Here is a 19,823-nt window from a genome sequence, read left to right as displayed (position 1 = left end):
GACTTCAAAGACAGACATTACCTCAGAGTAAAGGGTTGGGAAAAGATTTTCCAATCAAATGGACCTAAGAAGCAAGCCAGTGTTAGCTATCTTTTTATCTAACAAAATAGACTTCAAACTAAAATTAGCCAAAGAGATGGAGAAGGACATTTCATATTCATCAAAGGAAAAATCCATCAAGATGAAGTCTCAATTCTGAACATCTATGCCCCAAATACAAGGGCACCCACATTTGCAAAAGAAATATTACTGAGACTTAAATCACACATCAAACTCCATACATTGATAGTGGGAGACTTCAACCCCCTTCTCACCAATGGACAAGTTTGCCAGACAGAAATATAACAGAGAAGCAAGGGAACTAACAGATGTTATGACTCAAATAGACTTAATAGACATCTACAGAACATATTACCTAAAAAGAATATACCTTCTTCTCTGCACCTTGTGGAACCTTCTCTAAAATTAACACATACTTGGTCACAAAGGAAATCTCAACAGATACAAAAAAAATTAAAATAACCCCCTGTATCTTATTGGATCACTATGGGTAAAAGTTAGAATTCAACAACAACACAAACTACAGAAAACCTTCAAACTCATGGAAACTGAACAACTCTCAACTGAATTACACTGGGTCAAGGAAGAAATAAAGAAATTAAAAACTTCCTAGAATTCAATAAAAATAAATCCACATCATACCCAAATTTATGGGACACTATGAAAGCAGTCCTAAGAGGAAAGTTCATAGCGCTAAGTGCCTACATAAAGAATTTGGAGAAATCTCACACTAGTGACTTAACAGCACACCTGAAATCTCTAGAAGAAAAAGAAACAAACTCACCCAGGAGGAGTAGATGACAGGAAATAGTCAAATTGAGAGCTAAAATCAATAAAATAGAAACAAAGACAATGATACAAAGAATCAATAAAACAAAGTGTTGGTTTTTGAGAAAATCAACAAGATAGACAGATCCTTATCCAAACTAACCAAAAGTCAGAGAAAGAATATCCAAATTAACAAAATCAGAAACAAAAAGGGGAACATAACAGCAGACACTGAGGAAACTAAGAGAATCATCAGGTCATACTTTAAAAACCTGTACTCCACAAAATTGGAAAATCTAAAAGAAATAAACAATTTTCTGGATAGGTATCACATACCAAAACTAAATCAAGACCAGAGCTATAGTAATAAAAACAGCTTAGTATTGGCATAAAAAACTGACATGTGGGTCAATGGAAATGAATCAAAGACCCTGATGTAAATCCACACACTTATGAACACCTGATTTTTGACAAAGAAACCAAAATTATACAATGGAAAAAAAAGAAAGTATCTTCAACAAATGGTGCTGGCAAAACTGGATGTCTGCAGTTTTGAAGAAGAATTATTAGAAGAATGCAAATAGACCCATATCTATCATTCTGTATAAAACTTAAGCCCAAGTGGATCAAAGACCTCAACATAAATCCAGTTACACTGGACCTGATAAAAGAGAAAGTGGGAAGTAGCCTTGAATGCATTGGCACAGGAGACCACTTCCTAAATATAACAACAGTAACATAGACACTGAGATCTACAATTAATAAATGAAACCTCCTGAAACTGAAAAGCTTCTGTAAGACAAAGGACATTGCCAATATGACAAAATGTTCCAGCACCTGGAGTCCAGTTGAAGAGAGGGAGGGGGGATTGTACAAGTGGGGGGGGGTCAAGATCATGATGGGGAAATCCACAGAGACAGCTGACCCGATCTAGGGGGAGCTCACAGACTCTGGATGGATGGATGGATGGATGGATGGATGGATGGATGGATGGATGGGGAACCTGTAGGGGACCAAACTAGGCCCTCTGAATGTGGATGACAGTTGCATGGCTTGGTCTGCTTATGGGGCTCCTGGCAGTGGGACTTAGATTTATCCCTGGTGCATGAACTGATTTATTAGACCCAAACCCTATGGTGGAATACCTCATCAGCCTTGATCCAGGGGAGAAGGGCTTAGGTCTGCCTCACCTTGATGTTCCAGACCTTGTTGACTCCTCATGGAAGGCCTTACTCTCTCTGAGGAGTGGATGGGGGAGGGATGAGCAGGAGGAAGAGAGGAAGGGGGAACTGTGTTGGTATATAAAGAATGGGAAATGATCTTCACCAATCCTACCTCTAACAGAGGGCTTATCTCCAAAATACATAAATAACTCAAAAAACTAGGCATCAAAATACCAAATAATCCAATTAAAAATGTTGTAAAGATTTAAACAGAATTCTCAACAGAAGAATCTCAAATGGCCCAGATACACTTAAAGAATTGTTCAACATCCTTAGCCATCAGGAAAACGCAAATCAAAACTTCTCTGAGATACTACCTGTCAGAATGGCTAAGATCAAAAACACTAATGACAGCCTATGTTAGAAAGGATGTAGAGTAAGGGGAACACTCATCCACTTCTAGTGGGAGTGCAAACTTGTACAGCCACTTTGGAAATCAATATGGCAGTTTCTCAGAAAAATGGGAAGCAATCTACCTCAAGACCCAACTATACCAATTTTGGGCATATACCCAAAGGATGCTCAATCATACCACAAGGACACTTGCTCAACTATGCTCATAGCAGCTTTATCATAATAGCCAGAACCTGAAAACAACCTAGATGCCCCTCAACCAATGGATAAAGAAAATGTGGTACATTTACACAATGGAATATTACTCAGCAGTAAAAAAAAAAAAAAAAATCATGAAATTTGCAGGCAAATGGATGGAACTAGAAAAAAAATCATCTTGAGTGAGGTAACCCAGACCCAGAAAAACAAACATGGTATGTACTCACTCATAAGCAGTAATTATTTGTAAAGTAAAGGATAACCAGGTTACAATCTATAGCCCCAGAAAAGCTAGGTAACAAGGAAGGCTCAAAGAGAGACACATGGATCTCCCTGAGAAGGGGAAATAGAAGTGATCTCCTGGGTAAACTGGGAGCAGTGGTGGGGATGGAGGTATGGGAACATGAGGGATCAGATCAGGTTGGGTAGGTTAGGGGTGGGATGGATAGGGAGACTAATGAAAGAGATATCTTGATAGAGGGGAGCCATTTGGGAGTTAGGGAGAAATCTGGTGCCAGGGAAACTCCCAGGAATCCACAAGGATGACCCCAGCTAAGACTCCTAGCAATAGCGGAGAGGGTGCCTGAACTGGCCATCTTCTGTGATCAGATTGGTAACAATCCCACTTGTCATCAGAGAGCATTCATCCAGTAACTGATGGAATCAGATGCAGAGACCCACAGCCAAGCACTGGGCCAACCTCCAGGAGTCCTGTTGAAGAGAGAGAGGAGGGGTTGTACAAGCCAAGGGTGTCAAGGCCATGACAGGGAACCCACAGAGACAGCTGGTCTGAGCTTGTGGGAGTTCACCAACTCTGGAGTCTGCATGGAACTGACCTTGGCCCTCTGCTTGTGTGTAACTGTTGTATAGCTTGGTCTGTTTGTGGGGCTCCTAGCAGTGGGGTTATGTGTAGATGTAATTCTAAATGGTCTTACTAAATAAGAAACACAAAGCCAAATAAAGAGTTAAAAGCCCAGAGATCGAGCAGTAGCCAAGAGGTAAGACCACCTTATCTTACCACTCACTGCTGTCCTTCCCCTGAGACAGAGACCTTCTCCCTGTGTCCTGTCTTTTTATTGACTTTCTGTTCTGCCTTCTCATTGGCTGTAAACCCAACCACATGACTTCCTCATCACTGCCTGTCTATACAGACCTCCAGGTCTCTATGGTTCGTACTGAGATTAAAGGTTCGGGTTGCCACTTGGCTGTGTCCTTGAACACACAGAGATTCTGCCTGCCATGTGATCAGATTAAGGGCGTGTGCCACCACTGCGGACTTCTGCTAAATGGCTTGCTCTTAGCTCTGATCTCCAGGCAACTTTATTAACATACAAATAAAATCACATTTCAGCACAAATAAAATATCACCATAGTTAGGACCTGTCTCTGGCGCTTGAGCTGGCTTTTGGGAACCCAGTCCTCAAACTGGGTTTCCACGCCCAACCTTGATGCAAAGGGAGGAGCTTGGTCCTGCCTCAACTTGATGTTCCATGCTTGGTTGACTCCCATGGGAGGCCTATCCCTTTCTGAATGGAGATGGGGGAGGAGTGGATTCCAGGGAGAGGTAGAAGGGAGGTGGAGGCTATGGTCAGTACGTAAAATAAATAGAAAAAATTAATAAACAAAAAGAAACGGTTTTCAAAAAGAAAAAAGAAAGAGCCCCCTCATTTATCATCCAGCTAACATCTATCCACCCTCCCTACAAACACACATTGAGAGCCTTCTAAAAGCCCAACCCAGGACCCCAGAGATGAACTACTCAGTTTTCTCACTCAGGCAGCTTGCAACCTGACAGAAAAAAATAACCTGAGCAAGTACATTGTAATACAGGGTGGAGAACATGGCAGTGGATGGATACACACTATCAAAGGAGATACAGGGACCAGAGTGGTATGAGCACTGACTGAGGGATGGGCACACTCAGAGTCTGGGAAATAAGACTAATGGTATCTAGGGGAACTGTAGATAGCTATGGTCCTATGTACATGTGATGTATGTGACAGGAGGTGGGCATGGGTCTAAAGGGGCATCTGGTGTCAAGTGATGTGGGAGTTTGAATGTAATTGGCCCCCATAGGCTCAAAGACACTGTTACTATTAGGAAGTGTGGCCTTGTTGGAGGAAGTGCATCACTATGGAGGAGGGCTTTGAGGTCTCTTTCTCAAGCTCCTTTCAGTGTGACAGACATACCACTTCCTGTTGCCTGCAAGATGTCAAACTCTCAGCTACTTCTCTAGCACCATGTCTACCTGCACACTGCCATGCTCCCTGCCATGATGATAATGGACTGAACCTTTGAACTATAAGCTAGCCACCTCAATTAAATGCTTTGTTAGAGTTGCTGTGGTCATGGTGTCTCTTTACAGCAATAGAAACCTAACTAAGACAGAAGTTGGTACCAGGAACTGGGGTATTGTTGTGATAGGCTGGGTCATGTTTTTGGTTGGAGTAATATGGGCTTTGGTACTTTGGGTTAGGAAAGCAGTGGAATGCTTTAAACATTGTTTAATGGGCCATACTAGTAGGAGCATGGAAGACAGTGGTGCTGAGTGTAATTTGATAAACTGTGGGGGGGGATACCTCAAGAGGTTTCAGGGAAGAATTTTAGTGTGTTGCCTAGAGATCTTTCTTATGATATTTTGGTGAAGAAAGTGGCTGCCTTTTGTCCTTGTCCGATGAGTCTGCCTGAGGCCAAAGTGAAGAGTTTTGGATTAATTCCATTGACACAGGAAATCTCAAAACAGTCTAGTATAGACTCTGACGTGTGGTTATTGGTGTTAACTCTAATGAATATTTATAATGAAAAGGAACAAACTGAACAAATAATATGCAAAATATACAGATTTAGAAAAGGGGTACCAGGAGATGGAATAGAGCTAAATCTTGTGTTAAAGGAGATAAATGGATTAGAGAATGGAGTAAAGGGAGTGGTGACCTCAGGGCAAGATCCCACCCAGCTAAGTTTCCAACCTGTGAACAGTAACTAAAGAAAAGTTTAGAGCAGGTGTGGTGGTGCACACCTTTAATCTCAGGACTCAGAAGACAGAGGCTGGCAGATCTCTTGAGTTTGAGGCCAGCCTGGTCTAACCATCTAAAACAGGAAGTTGGTGAAGATATAATTAAACAAGAGGGCCATGTTCCAACCCCAGTAAGCAGCAGAGCTTGGCAGCTTCGGCCACATGATTCAAGCTTTAGAGTTAAGGATAGGAGAAGTTGTGCGGCTAGATCTTCAGCTCTGTCCCAGTTCTCTCTCTCCAAGCATTGCCCTCTCAGAAAGACCAACAAAAGTCGAGTTCCACATTCCTGGCAGTCATGGCAGCTCCTCCTCTGAGGCTGCCAGCTCCCCGAGTCCCCACCCGAAGCTTATAATTGGGCACAAACCCAACTTGTGGAAGACACCTCATCTCCCCATGCCTACAGGGTATGTAAGCCCCCTCCTCTAGAATGGCCATGTGATTTCTCTCCTTGTCCCCTTCCCCTACCTCATCTCTGGGGGCTGGAGAGTCACCCAGGAGTGCCTTGCTCAAATATACCTGGTCTTTTACTTTTTAATTTGGCTTGATCTGGCTTACTGCACCAGCAGAGAAACCTATTATGGGGTAAGGAAACCTATTAAAAACAGGCTATGAATTTGTCCCCGAATCTAAGGAAAGCCACTGAGGTCAGGCATGTATCAAGGGTATCCCTGAATGGAGGCCTAGAGAGGCCATTACATGATGTTGTGATGTTGAAGCCTGGATTGCCTTGGAGACCCCAAGATGTTGGAGATGCCAGAGCCGTGGACAGCTGAGGAGTGGACCCACCAAGGAAACCTGCCCTGGAAAGGTGCTAACAGGGAGTGGAACCAGCCCAAGAGAAAGGTGTGTTGCAGTCAACAAAGCTGAATGGAATTGGAGATCTGAAGAGCATTTTGACATCAGTCATGGAGATGCAGGGTTTGGAGTTTGCACAGCTGGTTTTCATTCTTTCTTTGGACCAATATTTCCTCACTACGGTCCCTTCTCTACCTTTTGGAATGGTAATGTGCCATTATATGTTGGAAGTACGTGATCTGCCTTTTTATTTTGATTTTTTTACAGGGGATTACAGTTAAGAGATTGCCTGAATCTCAGAAGAGACTTTGAACTTTGGACTTTAAAGCAGTGTTGAGATTGTTATAGACTATGGGAACTTTTGAAGCTGGACTAAATGCATTTTGCTTTATGATATTATTATAAGCTTATGAGGGCCAAGGAGGGGAATATGGTAGTTTGAACATAATTAGCCCCCAGAAGCCCAAAGGAAGTGTCACTATTAGGAGGTGTGGTCTTGTTGGAGGAAGTATGTCACTGTTGGGGCAGGCTTTGAAGTGTATTTCTCAAATTTCACTCCGTGTGATAGACACACCACTTTCTGTTGCCAGCAAGATGTTGGCCTCTCAGCTACTTCTCCAGCACTGAGGTATTGAGTGGGAGGACCAGGGATTGAGGAATAAAGAAGACAAAAACAATATCGGGACCAGGAGGTCTCACATAAGCTGATGACTTATGCCAAGAAAGTTCATTTTAAAAAAAAAATACAACATCCTATGTATCATTTGAGGGGGGTAAATGGCCAAAATCAGAAGAAAGCTAAATCAGACAATATTGGCAAAGACAGGAATGTTCAAATACAGCTGTCCTAGGACTAATAACCACAGGCCAGAAGGAAGAATTGAATCCTCAGAAAACCACAACCCTGACTCCTTTGAGGCTCTGACTCCAACCCCAGACTGGACCCTGCCAAGCTCACTTCCAGACAAGGACACAGAATTGACATTCCCTTTGTCCTTATCGTCATGGCCTCTGAGAAAGTCTTGGGTCAATCTGGCTCTCAATGAAAGGGGACTGACCAGTAGAAATGGGGAAGAACAAAAAGAGAGGGTAAGGGGTTCAAGGAGAATATGCCCAGCATACTATACACACACACACACACACACACACACACACACACACACACACACACACACACACACACACAAAAGCTTAAGTAATATAATTCCTTTAAGATTGCTTTCTGTTGTGCGTGGCGACACAGGCCTTTAATCCCAGCAATCAGGAGGCAGACATAGGAGAATCTTTATGACTTCAAACCCAGTCTGGTCTAAATATTGAGTACCAGGACAGCCAGGGCTACATAGTGAGACCATGTCTCACAAAAGTAGAAATTAAAAATAAATAAATAAATGACTTTTGCCAAATGGCAACAGATCTGTATGCTGAGTTGGAGATGGTCCCAGCTGTCCCAGGAGGCATCATGGAGCCCCATTAGACTAGGGCCCCCTTTATGGGAAGGACAGGGTGGAAACATTTAGTTCAAATGAAAACAAGTCCAAGGTGGTGTTCTGATCTCTGAGCCAAAGGCTGACCAGTAAGAAAGGGCAAGAAGCAGGAATCTTGGCTTGTGAGCCACCTGGGGCTTCAGGAGGAAAAGTTCCAGGCCACAGAAAGTTTTATTTCCTACTTTGCCCCCAGGAAGAAGTGAGTGCAAGCCTTCTTCCTATGGAATTCACAGAGCATCCCTACCTGATGCTTCCTACCTGCTGCTCCCTGCCTGCTGCTCCCTACCTGCTGGTCCCTGGCCTCCTCCCTGAGAGAAGAGAGATAAAACAAGGTGTCTGCTGCGGCCTTAGAGTGAAGGATCCAGTTCTCCAGCACTCTCAGGAGCAAACCAGCTCTTCCTAACCAAAGAGAAACTCTGCCTTAACCTCAAGAGAACAAAAATCACCGTAAAGAGAAAAGAAATGACTGTGCCCATATTTCTGTTCCCCTTTGCCATGTTCCTGGGAGAGAAAGAGACAACTGTGCCCCATTTTTCTGTTCCCCCTGGCTGTGTTCCTGGGGTTCTCAGACTTCCTCTGGACAACGGCAGAGGAGGGACCAGCTTGGCCATTTCTTCCGTTCTCAAGATGAGCTAGCCTTGTGCTTGCAGATGGAGTGTGGGCAAGACTGACAAGAACAGAAGCAAGACTCTAGGGTGTGGAGACGAGACTCAGTTGGTAGAATGCTTGCCTGGCACACACAAAGCTCTGGACCAGCACTGCATAAACCTGGCATGTAATGTAAAACCTGGCATGTAACCCCAGCACTTGGGAGGTGTTGTGGTGATCAAGCAAACATGAAGGACACCAGACCGGACAGTGAGTTGAGACTGAGTACAAGTGAGGAGAGAGGAAGGAGGGAGAGAGGAGAGAGAGGAAGAGCATGTGAATACAATGAGAGGAGATGGTCAGTCAGGAGTCCGACCCATCCCCAGGCCTGGAGAGACCCCTAGATAGAACATGATAGGGACTCACCCAGTAGACTCCAGACAGCTGAGGGGTCCCAGGCCCCTCTGGGTGTGTCCAGTACTGGTGACAGGACAGAGAAATGAAGGAGAAGCTGATGGGTACAGGAGAGACAGTGGGAAACAGACAGCTCCAGACCCGGCCCTCTGAAGGAGGGGGAGACTGAAAGACTGAAGAAGGTGGTCTCCACATGGACATCTCCAGGTCTCCATTGGCCCTGAAAATGAGTCCCTCTTTTTATGGATTTACATGGAACAGTGGCAGTGTGCCAGAGTACAGGTTCTTACTATCCTGTGACAAAGGACAGGGAAGAAATGTGAAATTGGGTGAAAGTTTGTCACTGACCAGACTTGGCCACTCCCGGAAGGGAGCTGTTCTCAGTTCATTTCCCAGGCTGTGTGATAAGGACCACCTGGAAGAGTGGGTGGTTGATCACCAGACAGTAGGGTTTGGGGGAGGGGCTAGGAGGTGGCCAGAAGAGACATCACTTATGCACAAGAGAACTGCCCGTGAGACACTCCCAACAATGCAGGGACCCAGAAAAAAACAAAACTGTGTCTAAAAAAATGAATTGTGTGTGTGTGTGTGTGTGTGTGAGAGAGAGAGAGAGAGAGAGAGAGAGAGAGAGAGAGAGAGAGAGAAAGAGAGAGAGAGAGAGAGCTGGCTGGCCTGAGAGTTCAGGGGATCCTTCTGTGTCCGCCTCTCCTGTGCTGGGACTGCAGCTGTGCCTGATTCTATATGGGTGCTGGGTTTCCACCTCTGGACTCATGCTTGAGCTGCAAGCATTTTCCCGGTGGACAAAGCCCCGCTCTCCAGACTGCTGAGTCAGCATTCTTTAAGTGTCTGTGCTTATGGAAAAACCACATGATGTTTCAAAACTTCTAAAAGTCCTGCGGAGTGAAAATATCCTAAGTTCTTTCCCATGGTTTCTTTCCATTCTTCTCCTGAGATGGGGCCTCACTGTGTAGCCCTGGCTGTCCTGGAACTCACTCTGTAGCCCAGGCTAGCCTCAAACTCACAGAGATCCGCCTGCCCCTGCTGAGATTAAATGCATGCACCTCTACACTCAGCTCCCCTAGCTTCTTGAAAATTTTGTGATTTAGTTTTTCTCTAGAGCTGAATAGCATTCCATTTTATATGTGTATCAGACTTTCATTATCCAGGGATCTGTTGAAGGACATCTATTTGGTTCCATTTCCTTACTGTAGTAAATAAAGCATCAGTAGATGTGGATAGGCCAAGTGTCTCTGGGGTAGGGTGTGGCATTCTCTGGCTGTGTGCCCAGGAGTAAAGTAGCTGGCTCATATTTAAAAATAACTATGTATTTCATTGTTTGCATATGGATATTTTGTCTGAATGTAGTATGTCCACCACATGCAGGCCTGATGCCTGTGGAGGCCAAAAGAAAGTGGGTGTCAGATACCCGGGAAACGGAGTTACAGATTGTTGTGATGTGCCATGTGGGTGCTGGAAACTGAACCCGGGTCCGGGCCCTCTGCAAAAGCAGCCAGTGCTCTTAACTACTGAGCCATTTCTCCGGGCTCTATTTCCATTTTTAAGTATAAACTTTAACTTTCAAAGTCCACAATTCCACACAGTTATTGCTCAATAATTTGATACCTTGGAACAATATTTACATTGAAATGTGTATTCCACCACCCCACCCCCACCCCAACTTAAAACTTAAGTTGTTAAGTTGTCCCAAGAGAGTAGCTTTGGGTCTCCTCTGTGTAGCTGGGTTTCTTCATTGGTGGGTTCACTGTGAATGACAGGGCCATGGTGACCATGCAGGCTCAGAGGGGACTGGCTCTTCCTTGTCTTTGGTGACCTTCAGCTCCATTCTTTTGTTAGTTTGTTTGTGTGGTTGGTTGCATGGTTTTGTTTTTTGAGCCAGGGTTTCTCTGTGGGATTAACGGCGTGCATGATCACTGGGTGGCTTCACCTCTACCTTTTTTTTTTTTTTTTTTAGATTTATTTATTTATTATGTACACAGTGTTCTGCCTGCATGTACACCTGCATGCCAGAAGAGAGCACCAGATCTCATTACAAGTGGTTGTGAGCCACCATGTGATTGCTGGGAATTGAACTCAGGACCTCTGGAAGAGCAGTCGGTGCTCTTAACCACTGAGCCATCTCTCCAGCCCCTTCACCTCTATCCTTAAGTCTTCACTTTTCTTACTGGTCTCTCTCTGAAACCTTGGCAGGTAATCTTTCCTCATACTTTGTCAAAACTACCAGGAAGGAGTGAAGGGAAATATCTGCAGATAATCCTACAGGTTTCCGGGAGTGGTGTGGGCCAGGAGCCACTTCCATCCGGTGAAAGGGGAGACAAGAAAGTAGAAGACCATGAGGCTGGGAATATGAACAGGTTGGGACTTGGGCTGGGACTGTGGCTGGGCGGGGCTGGGGCTGGGCTGGGGCTGGACGGGGCTGGGTGGGGCTGGGCCTGGGGCTGGGGCTGGGCTGGGGCTGGAGCTGGGCTGGGACTGGGGCTGGGTTGAACTGGGGCTAGGCCTGGGCCGGGCTTGGGCTGGGGCTGCAGCTGAGTTGGTAGAGTGCTTGCCTACCATTCATGAAGCCCTAGATTCATTCCCTACCAGCACTGTGATGGTACATTCCTGTAATCCCAGAATTTAGGAAGCAGAGGCAGAAGGATCAGGAGTTCAAGGTCATCCTCAGCCACACAGTGAGGGCTAAGAACCCAATGTGGGCTACAAGACAACCTCTTAGGGGAAAAAAAGGGGGCGGGGGGAGACAAGGAAGAGTGAAGGAGAGAACGAGTGATACCAATGATTGTGTGACGTCCTTCCTTCCCTAGACCAGGATCCAAGATATTTTAGCAAATACCAAAGCTGATGTGAAATGTAGCCCCAGGATCTGAATGTGAAGAGAAAACTAACCTGTACAGGTTGTCCTCTGACATACCTTACCCCCCACCACACACACACACAAATAAGTAACTAAATATAATTTAAAAAAAAAAAAAAACCCGTGTTGTTGGTGGTCTAGAAGGGCCTGTTGATGGATTCACAATACGCCCCCACATGCCCGGCGGACCTAGACACTTCCGCCTAGCCAGTTCCAGGTCAAAATAGCCATTTCTGGGTCAAGATGTCTCGCGTGACCAGGACCCCATGGCTTTGCATGGTTGCGTAAGAGCGTGCAATGCAACCATGTGATCTGTGTATGCGTGGAGTAGCCACATTGACCTGTGTACGGGCATGCGCCACGCAGCCTTTCTAAGCCGGCGCCATATTCCCGGCTGCCCCCTTCTTCTTCCCCCGCACACGTGTCTCTCCGCAGGCCTGAGCACTCGTCTGTCTCTTTTGTCTTAATAAAACTCTTGTTAGTGGATTCTGTCGTGTTTTGTGACATTTCCTCGCAGGGTAAGAGCACCGCTAAATAACTAACACCTGTTCTTCAGCAGTCTGCACAGATGTAAGACTGAAGGCTGGGAAGAAACCAACTAGCCTGGAGCCTAGATGCCAGAGTCATTCACCCCTAAACTCCCTCCAGCTCTGTCCCTTCCACACAGCTTGGCTCAGGGACTGTCTCTGTGACCCTCCTGAGGGTAGCTCATGCATTGTGCTTAGCTAGCCATGTAGCATTCTGTGTTACCTCTTGTCACCTTGCCCCATCTGTCTCCTCTGCAGACACTTCAATGGCCTCTGTGAGAACAGGGACGTCAAGCCAGGTGGCCTGGGCCAAGGCTGTGTTTTATCATCCCAGCACCTCCTCACTACTCAGAAACCGTTTCTGGAATGAACCAGATGTTCTTAGAATTTGGTCCCACTCTCCACCAACCAACCCCTTGAGATGATCTGGAATTGGAGAGAAGGTACCTGGAACACAGAGCAGATGCAGCCACCAGTTTTCCAGCACCACCCAGAGGGCCTGTGATGTGCACAAGTGATCAGCAGTGCACTTTCCAGAAGGCCCCCCAGGCACGGGAGCTCACAGGCACCAGTCGGGGTGTCAAGGAGAGAGAAACCGGCACTGGTCAGGGGAGGTATAGAGATCCTTGTGCTCACAGATAAACACACAAGGCTGTCCCTTCCAAGGGAGGGATGTATATCCTGTTTTCTGCCCAGAAGACCTGGAGCAGACTTGATTGTAGCATGAATCTCACCAATTCCTCAGGCGATCCTGACTGGAAGCCTCTGAGTCCTCATCCAAATGGATCTCAGCTGAACTGCTTCTCAAAAGCCTAAAAGCTTAATCAGCTAAAAGCTTCTAGTTTCTGGTCTTCACGCCTTATATACCTTTCTGCTTTCTGCCATCACTCCCTGGGATTAAAGTCTCACTTTCTGGGATTAAAGGCATGAGTCACCAAGCTTGGCTGTATCCTTGAACACACAGAGATCCAGGTAGAGCTCTGCCTCTGGAATGCTAGGATTAAAGGCGTTTGCTACCACTGCCTATCCTCTATGTTTAATATTGTGGCTGTTCTGTTCTCTGACCCCTGTAGCTAAAGTTTTCCTGCCTGGCCCACAGTCGGGACAAATCTCTGTCACCTGCCAGTCCCACAGCCGCTCAGACCCGACCAAGTAAACACAGAGACTTATATTGGTTACAAACTGTATGGCTGTGGTAGGCTTCTTGCTAACTGTTTTTATAGCTTAAATTAATCCATTTCCATTAATCTATACCTTGCCACATGGCTCATGGCTTACCGGCATCTTCACATGCTGTTTCTCATCATGGCGGCTGGCAGTGTCTCTGTGACTCAGCCTTCCACTTCCCAGCTTTATTCTCCTCCTTGTCCCGCCTACACTTCCTGCCTAGCCAATGGCCAATCAGTGTTTTATTTATTGACCAATCAGCAACACATTTGCCATACAGAACATCCCACAGCAGACCCCAGATAAGTTTATTAGCGTGCACAATATTTTGGGGAACACAATACCACCACACGTGGTTAATAGCCTGGTGATCTTTGCACTATCTGTGTGGCTGAGACCTCACTGGATTCTCCCCCGACTCTTACTTTGAGCTTGTCAATCTATCTTTATGGGAGGTGTTACATGTATTCAATCTATGGAACCCATCTTTATGGAAGATGTCACAGGTACTTCACAAAAAGTTTTGATATAGTCATGTCTTGAGCTTTTTTGTGCACTCAGGATTGAGTTAATTATCACCTGGAAATTTTCCACCAAATTGCTCTGTGCTCAAATATGCCTAAAACAGACTACTCGGAATCAGACTCCTGAGGTTTGAACCAGCACTGGCTGCTTATTCCATGTTGAACCAAACTGCCTTCTTGTCTCCAGGATTGTTACTCTGCTGGCCACAAAGACCACCCCTGCAGCTAGTGTCAGGGGAAAGTACTCCCAGTGATCTGAGCCTGGAACACATGCCTGGTCCTCAGGAGAGAGAAGTTACCAGCTCCATTCATTCTCCACTAACACAGTTAGCACATCTAGACATCTGGCCTGGTGATGGAGGAAACTGGCTTTGCCATGGCGGTGTGGCTCTGGACAAGCTGTCTGCACCATCTGAGCCTTGACTTCCCCCATCTATTCAGTGGGCGATTAGGACTCCCTGGATGGTTAGGGAACTCAAGAACCCAAAACTAAAGGCTTGACCAGGGGGAAACCCTTTGCGTTTTTCATTTCTTTATTGAGTATGGGTGTTTGGTCTGTGCACCGCATGCATGCCTGATGCCTTTGGAGGCTAGAAGAGGGATTGGATCCCCTGAAACTGGAGTTGCAAATGGTTGTAAGGTAATCTTCTGGGTTCTGGGACTTGAGCCAAGTCTTCTGTAAGAACAGTCAGTGCTCTTAAGCACTGAGCCATCTCTCCAAACCCTTAGCACTTCTCTTGACACTCCACACTTGCCTGAATGAACATCTGTTTTATGTTTGTTTTTTTTTCTGGGGAGACATGAAGGGCCATTCACTCCTGAGTGGGCAGCAAACACAATCAAAGTGGCCAATCTGCCCAAATCTACCTGGGTGAACCAAGGAGTTTATTTGGATTACTTATGGGAGCACAGGTGCCTTAAAAGCACTTGTCGTTACTGAAAAGCCACCCCAGCGTGGGCGACAACTCGGGAAGGCTGCAAGCTTGGCTCTCCTTGCCCAGCTTACAGCCATCCCACAGAAGAGTCTCCTCTCCCCAGCAATCATACTGTTTATACAATCCTGGGGAGCAGCCCTGTGTGTCCGGGAACCTCCCGAGTCGGCTGCACCTCCCTCCCTGCAGGAGAGAATGTTTCCACTAGGGGGAGCTGGAGTCTCTCCTTTCACAGTTGGCTTAGGTGTTTGGAGAAAACTTCCTTGGGATCTCTCTGTTCAAGATGCTCCTTGGGTAGATGACTCTCGTCAGTCATTTTGGCCCTGCCAGGACCCAGCACTGTCCCAGATGGAGGTGGCTGCTCAGGGAGCTGATATACAGCCAAAAGGCTAAGCAAGGTTGTGGTGATTGAATGAGAAATGGCCCCTATAGTCTCTGGCATTTGAGTACTTGATGTCAGTTGGAGGCATCGTTTGGGGAGGTTTAGGTGGTGCAGCCTTGCTGGAGGAAGTATGTCACTGGGGATAGGCTTTAAAAGTAAAGAGAACTTATCTACTTCCAGTTGGCTATTTTTGCTCTGTGCTTATGATAAAGGATATGCATTCTCAGCTTCCATGCCCTACTGTTTCATCTGCTCCTTCTGCCCCGTGGTGGACTCTTATCCCTCTAGAATGGTAAACCAAAACCAAAACTCATTTGTAAGATGTCTGGGTCATGGTGTTTTGTCACAGCACTAGAAAAGTAACCAAGATGAGGACACAACTGTCAGGCCCTCGCTGGCCCTCAATCCCTGGCCCAAACCTCAAGCAGGATTAGCCCCCTGAATCCTGTCCCATCCCCTCAGGTTCCAGCTCCATAGAGCATCCTAGAGTCTGACCTTTGCTCAGAGAAAGGAAGAGCTGCTCTCAAAACCCACATGTGTCCACTTGGCAGCCCACCTCCTCAGAGCCCCTAGTACCCAAGGGACACCTGCCTGGATCTCCATCCATTTCTGTCACTGCATCTGGGGTTCAGTCCGGGACAGGGGACACCATCACAGCAATGCATTATTACTCAAATATTTCCCACATTCTAAAGTCCTGGAACTTTTGCTGGACCTGACAGCCCAGTTAACAATACACCTTGAGGTCACTTAAGACTTAAGACCTCTCTCCTACTGTGTACTCTGCCTGCTTGTTTCACCGCCTTTAAGAGAACAGTGTAACAACCACCTTACTTGCCTTGGATTTCTCGTGTAATCAGCTTTTACAACCTAAGTTAATGCATAGCTGCAGTCTTAAGTTATATGCTCTCCCATGGCCCTGACCCATGTGTATGCGTGTTAAGGTAATAAATGCTGGAAGCAGCAAAACCGTTTGAAATCAGCCTCATACAGCAAATATCTGCCATACATGCTGGAAACAGCATACAGATATTATTTGATACATGAATATTTGCCTTTCTTGGTGCTTCTGGGTCAGTTGGAGTCAGAAAAGTTCAATCTCTTGTAAAACTCTGTTAGAGATTTCTGCACAGTATCCCTCATTCCTTCTGCCCTGTCCCATAAAAAGAGAGCAAAGCCCTTTGTTAGGGACAGATGAGACAGCTGCCATTATGCAGGCTCAGGGACACAGATTCAGACTAATGTAACAGACAGATGGGACACTGATGCCTGTTGGTGACTCGGAGTTTATCACTAATTTGACTGACATGTATCATCTCTTTCTCTTTGCCCTCTCTACTCTCCTCTCCCTCCAAGAATGCACCCCAACCTAAAGCCTGTGAGGATTCAGCGCATCGAGGGCTGCCTCACTGGGGACTGCTGGGAAGGGGTATTTCCCCTTCAGGAGATAGTTCAGGAGAGGGAGGTCTTGACAATATCTACTGGGTGGCTTTCACGTGGCTTTTCTGGGGTCAGGGAGCCTTGGGCATTGTCTTCTTACTGTGGCTCAGAGGCAGGGCCACACCTACCCACACAGCATCTCAGGAGAAGCAGCTCAGCCTTTGCTCAGTGTTTAAATGGGGTCACCTTGCCTGGGCACAACTTACAAACGATACATGGTGGAGCCTGCCAATCTCATGGGCCAAGAATCTCCTTCTCATCGGGTGAATGTCCACTTGCACCCTCCACATGCTGGACCACAAGGGCTGACCATGTTCCCGTCAGCAGAGACTCCCTTCGGTGGATCTGAGGGAGCAGTTCCCAGAAGCTGAGGCCTCCTGCACCCTGCCTTGCCTGCACGCCGTGGCCAGCACCTCTGGCCAACCCACGCACTCAAGTTTCTCCTGTAGATGTCCTCACTACCTACCTCCAGCTTCAAGGACTCCTCCACCTCTGAAGCAGAGCGTTCTTCTCCGTGTGGCAGCCTTTCTCCCCAGCCCTCCATCCCTGATGGGATGCCTGGCCGTCCACTACAGATGTGAGTGCAGATACACAACCATGGCCAAGTACAGTGGCTTCAAATGTGTGTCTCATGCCATAGACACCATTCATGGGGATGTGCTCAAAGGATTCTGGTGTGGGCACAAATATATTAAACTAAGGATGGTTATGGGAGCATCGCGTGTTTGTATGTGTGTGGTGTGTATGCATGGGTGCTAGTGGAAAGCTTTCAAAATGCCCATTTACAGAAAACTAGTTTAATGCTTTAAGGGCCGCACAAGCTATGGATTTCTACACATCTGATAAAAAAGCTTTTCAAGCCACCTTAGTGAGGAGAAGAGCTGGAGAACAAAAGGGCAAGCTGATTCTGTGTAGGTTTTAACCAACTCTAGGCCCTTTGTGGCTAAGTGTTCAAACCTTGGAACAAAGCCTACTAAGACATGTTGGGAGAACACCCAAGATTACCAGGAATCAGAAGCAGGGAAATCAAAGCAACAACAAAAGCTCCTTCAATTTTAGTTTGTCCAACAGGTAAGAAGAGCAGCCACAAATGAGACATTTACATCAAACACCCCCCACCCCACCCCATCCCCCTACCCCTCCCACCCCCCCCCACCCCCCTGCCTGCCGCCAAGGTTCAGGGACATTTGGGGAAAAGAGGCAGAAAGACAGTACACACCTGGGGAGGACCAGAGTGAAACAAGGTCTTCTGGACATATCAGGACCTCGAACTCACAGCAGCTCCAGCAGCCTGGACAAGACCAAGTCAATCAACATCCCAGCGCTGAGAGGGAGGGCCCCCACAAGCCCCCACCTCTAGCTGAGGAGGTGCTTGCTCACAGTTGAGGTTTGTCAGGCGATGGAGAGTCGGGTTTCTTTAATAAGAACGTTGCCCCTGGTAAGTCGAGCATCTTCCACTAGGTGGCTCCACACTCAGGGGTACGTGGAATGCAGTAATTGTGCCCAGTGGGCTAGGAGAAGGAAGAAGAGTGTGAGGGAGGAGGCCGTAGCACCGAGTTGGAAGGAAGACTTGGGGGGCGGGGGGACGATGACACTCGGATTCAGGAGTTAGAGGAGAGGGGGTGAACAGAACCAAAATACATTGTATATATGTTTGAAATTCTTAAAGAAAAGTATGTATTTTAAAAAAACTTAAGAATAGGAAAATGTAGGGCTGTCGTGGCAGCACACGCCTTTAATCCCAGCACCTAGGAGGCATCGGGAAGTGGATCTCTGTGAGTTTGGGGCCAGCCTGGTCTACACAGGGATTTCCACAACATCCAGGGCTTCCTCCCCACTTGAAGGTGAGAAGGACACAAGTGAGTGTGACAAAACAGCCCTCACGGAGTGCTGAATCAGACAGACACCGCCTTGTCCTGGACCCAGGTGCGCTGCTCCTGCTCGGACATCTCAGAGCTTCTTCTCTGCGGGTGATTAGGACAATCTGCACAAGGAGGCTTGTAGTGGTGGTTTTTGAAGTGACAAGGGCGGATGAGTGGGGTCACCTGAGTCTTACTTTCTGGAGAGAACAAGAAGAGGGAGCGGTCCACACACCAGAAGAATTACACTGCGATCTGAGGGAGAGAGTGTGATCTTTAAAATACAATGCTTCTTTTTCTTCCCGAAAAGTCCCCTCAAAAGCCAGGAGGTGGAGTCAAACCAAGCTAGGTTCCCTGCCAGCAAGGAAGGGTGTGTGCCCACAGGAACCTATTGCCGAGAGAGCCACCTGCACAGTGTCTGGAGTGGGTGGCTAAGCCCCACCCAAGGGTCTATACTCCTCAAATGGGGCAGTACGGTGAACTTAATAACACAGCAGCCGGCTGATCGAGTCAAGCCCAGAGGAGCCAGCTTTCTCCGCGCGAGATACAAGAGTGATGTGAACAGAAAAAGGGGAACAACAGTAAGAGGGGATTGGCTCAGGGGGTAGAGTGCTTGCCTAGTCTGCAGAAAGTCCTGGCTTCAACTCCGAGCACTGTATGAACTGGGTGTGGGGGCTCATGTCTGTAATCCCAGCACTTGGGAGGGGGAAGCAGGAGGGTCAGAATTTCAAGGTCATCCTTGGCTATATAACATGGGGCCAGCCGGGGCTACGTAAAAACCTGTTTCAAAAAATCAAGAGAAGAGTGTCAAATGCCTTTAATCTCAGCACTCAGGCAGAGGCAGGTGGATCTACACAGTAAGTTTCAGGGCAGTTATGTAGTGAGGCCCTGTCTAAAGGAGGTGGGGGGAGGGTCAGGAAAAGGGGGGGAGGGAGGGGGAAGAAGAGGAGAGGAGGAGAAGGAAGAGCAGGACAGCTCCTTTGGTTAGTCCTTGGGGCAAACTTATGAATCTCAATAAATGAAACTGTGAATGTGTAAGTAGACTCCGCCCTTGGGGAGGCTTGTACCTGAACTCCCCAGCAATGTGGCCAAAACCAGAACCCAGACCCCGCCTTCTAAACCATGCTACATTAGAGAACCAAGATTCCTCGGGAGAAAGAATTAACTGAGTCAAAACTGTAGCACAGAAAGCCACATGAGAAGCGTGAATCTTGTGC

The sequence above is a fragment of the Peromyscus californicus genome, unplaced genomic scaffold (assembly GCF_007827085.1).
Source record: "Peromyscus californicus insignis strain IS unplaced genomic scaffold, ASM782708v3 Scaffold_6__1_contigs__length_162567912, whole genome shotgun sequence".
Lineage (NCBI taxonomy): Eukaryota > Metazoa > Chordata > Mammalia > Rodentia > Cricetidae > Peromyscus > Peromyscus californicus.
Note: the sequence above shows the minus strand (reverse complement) of the source record.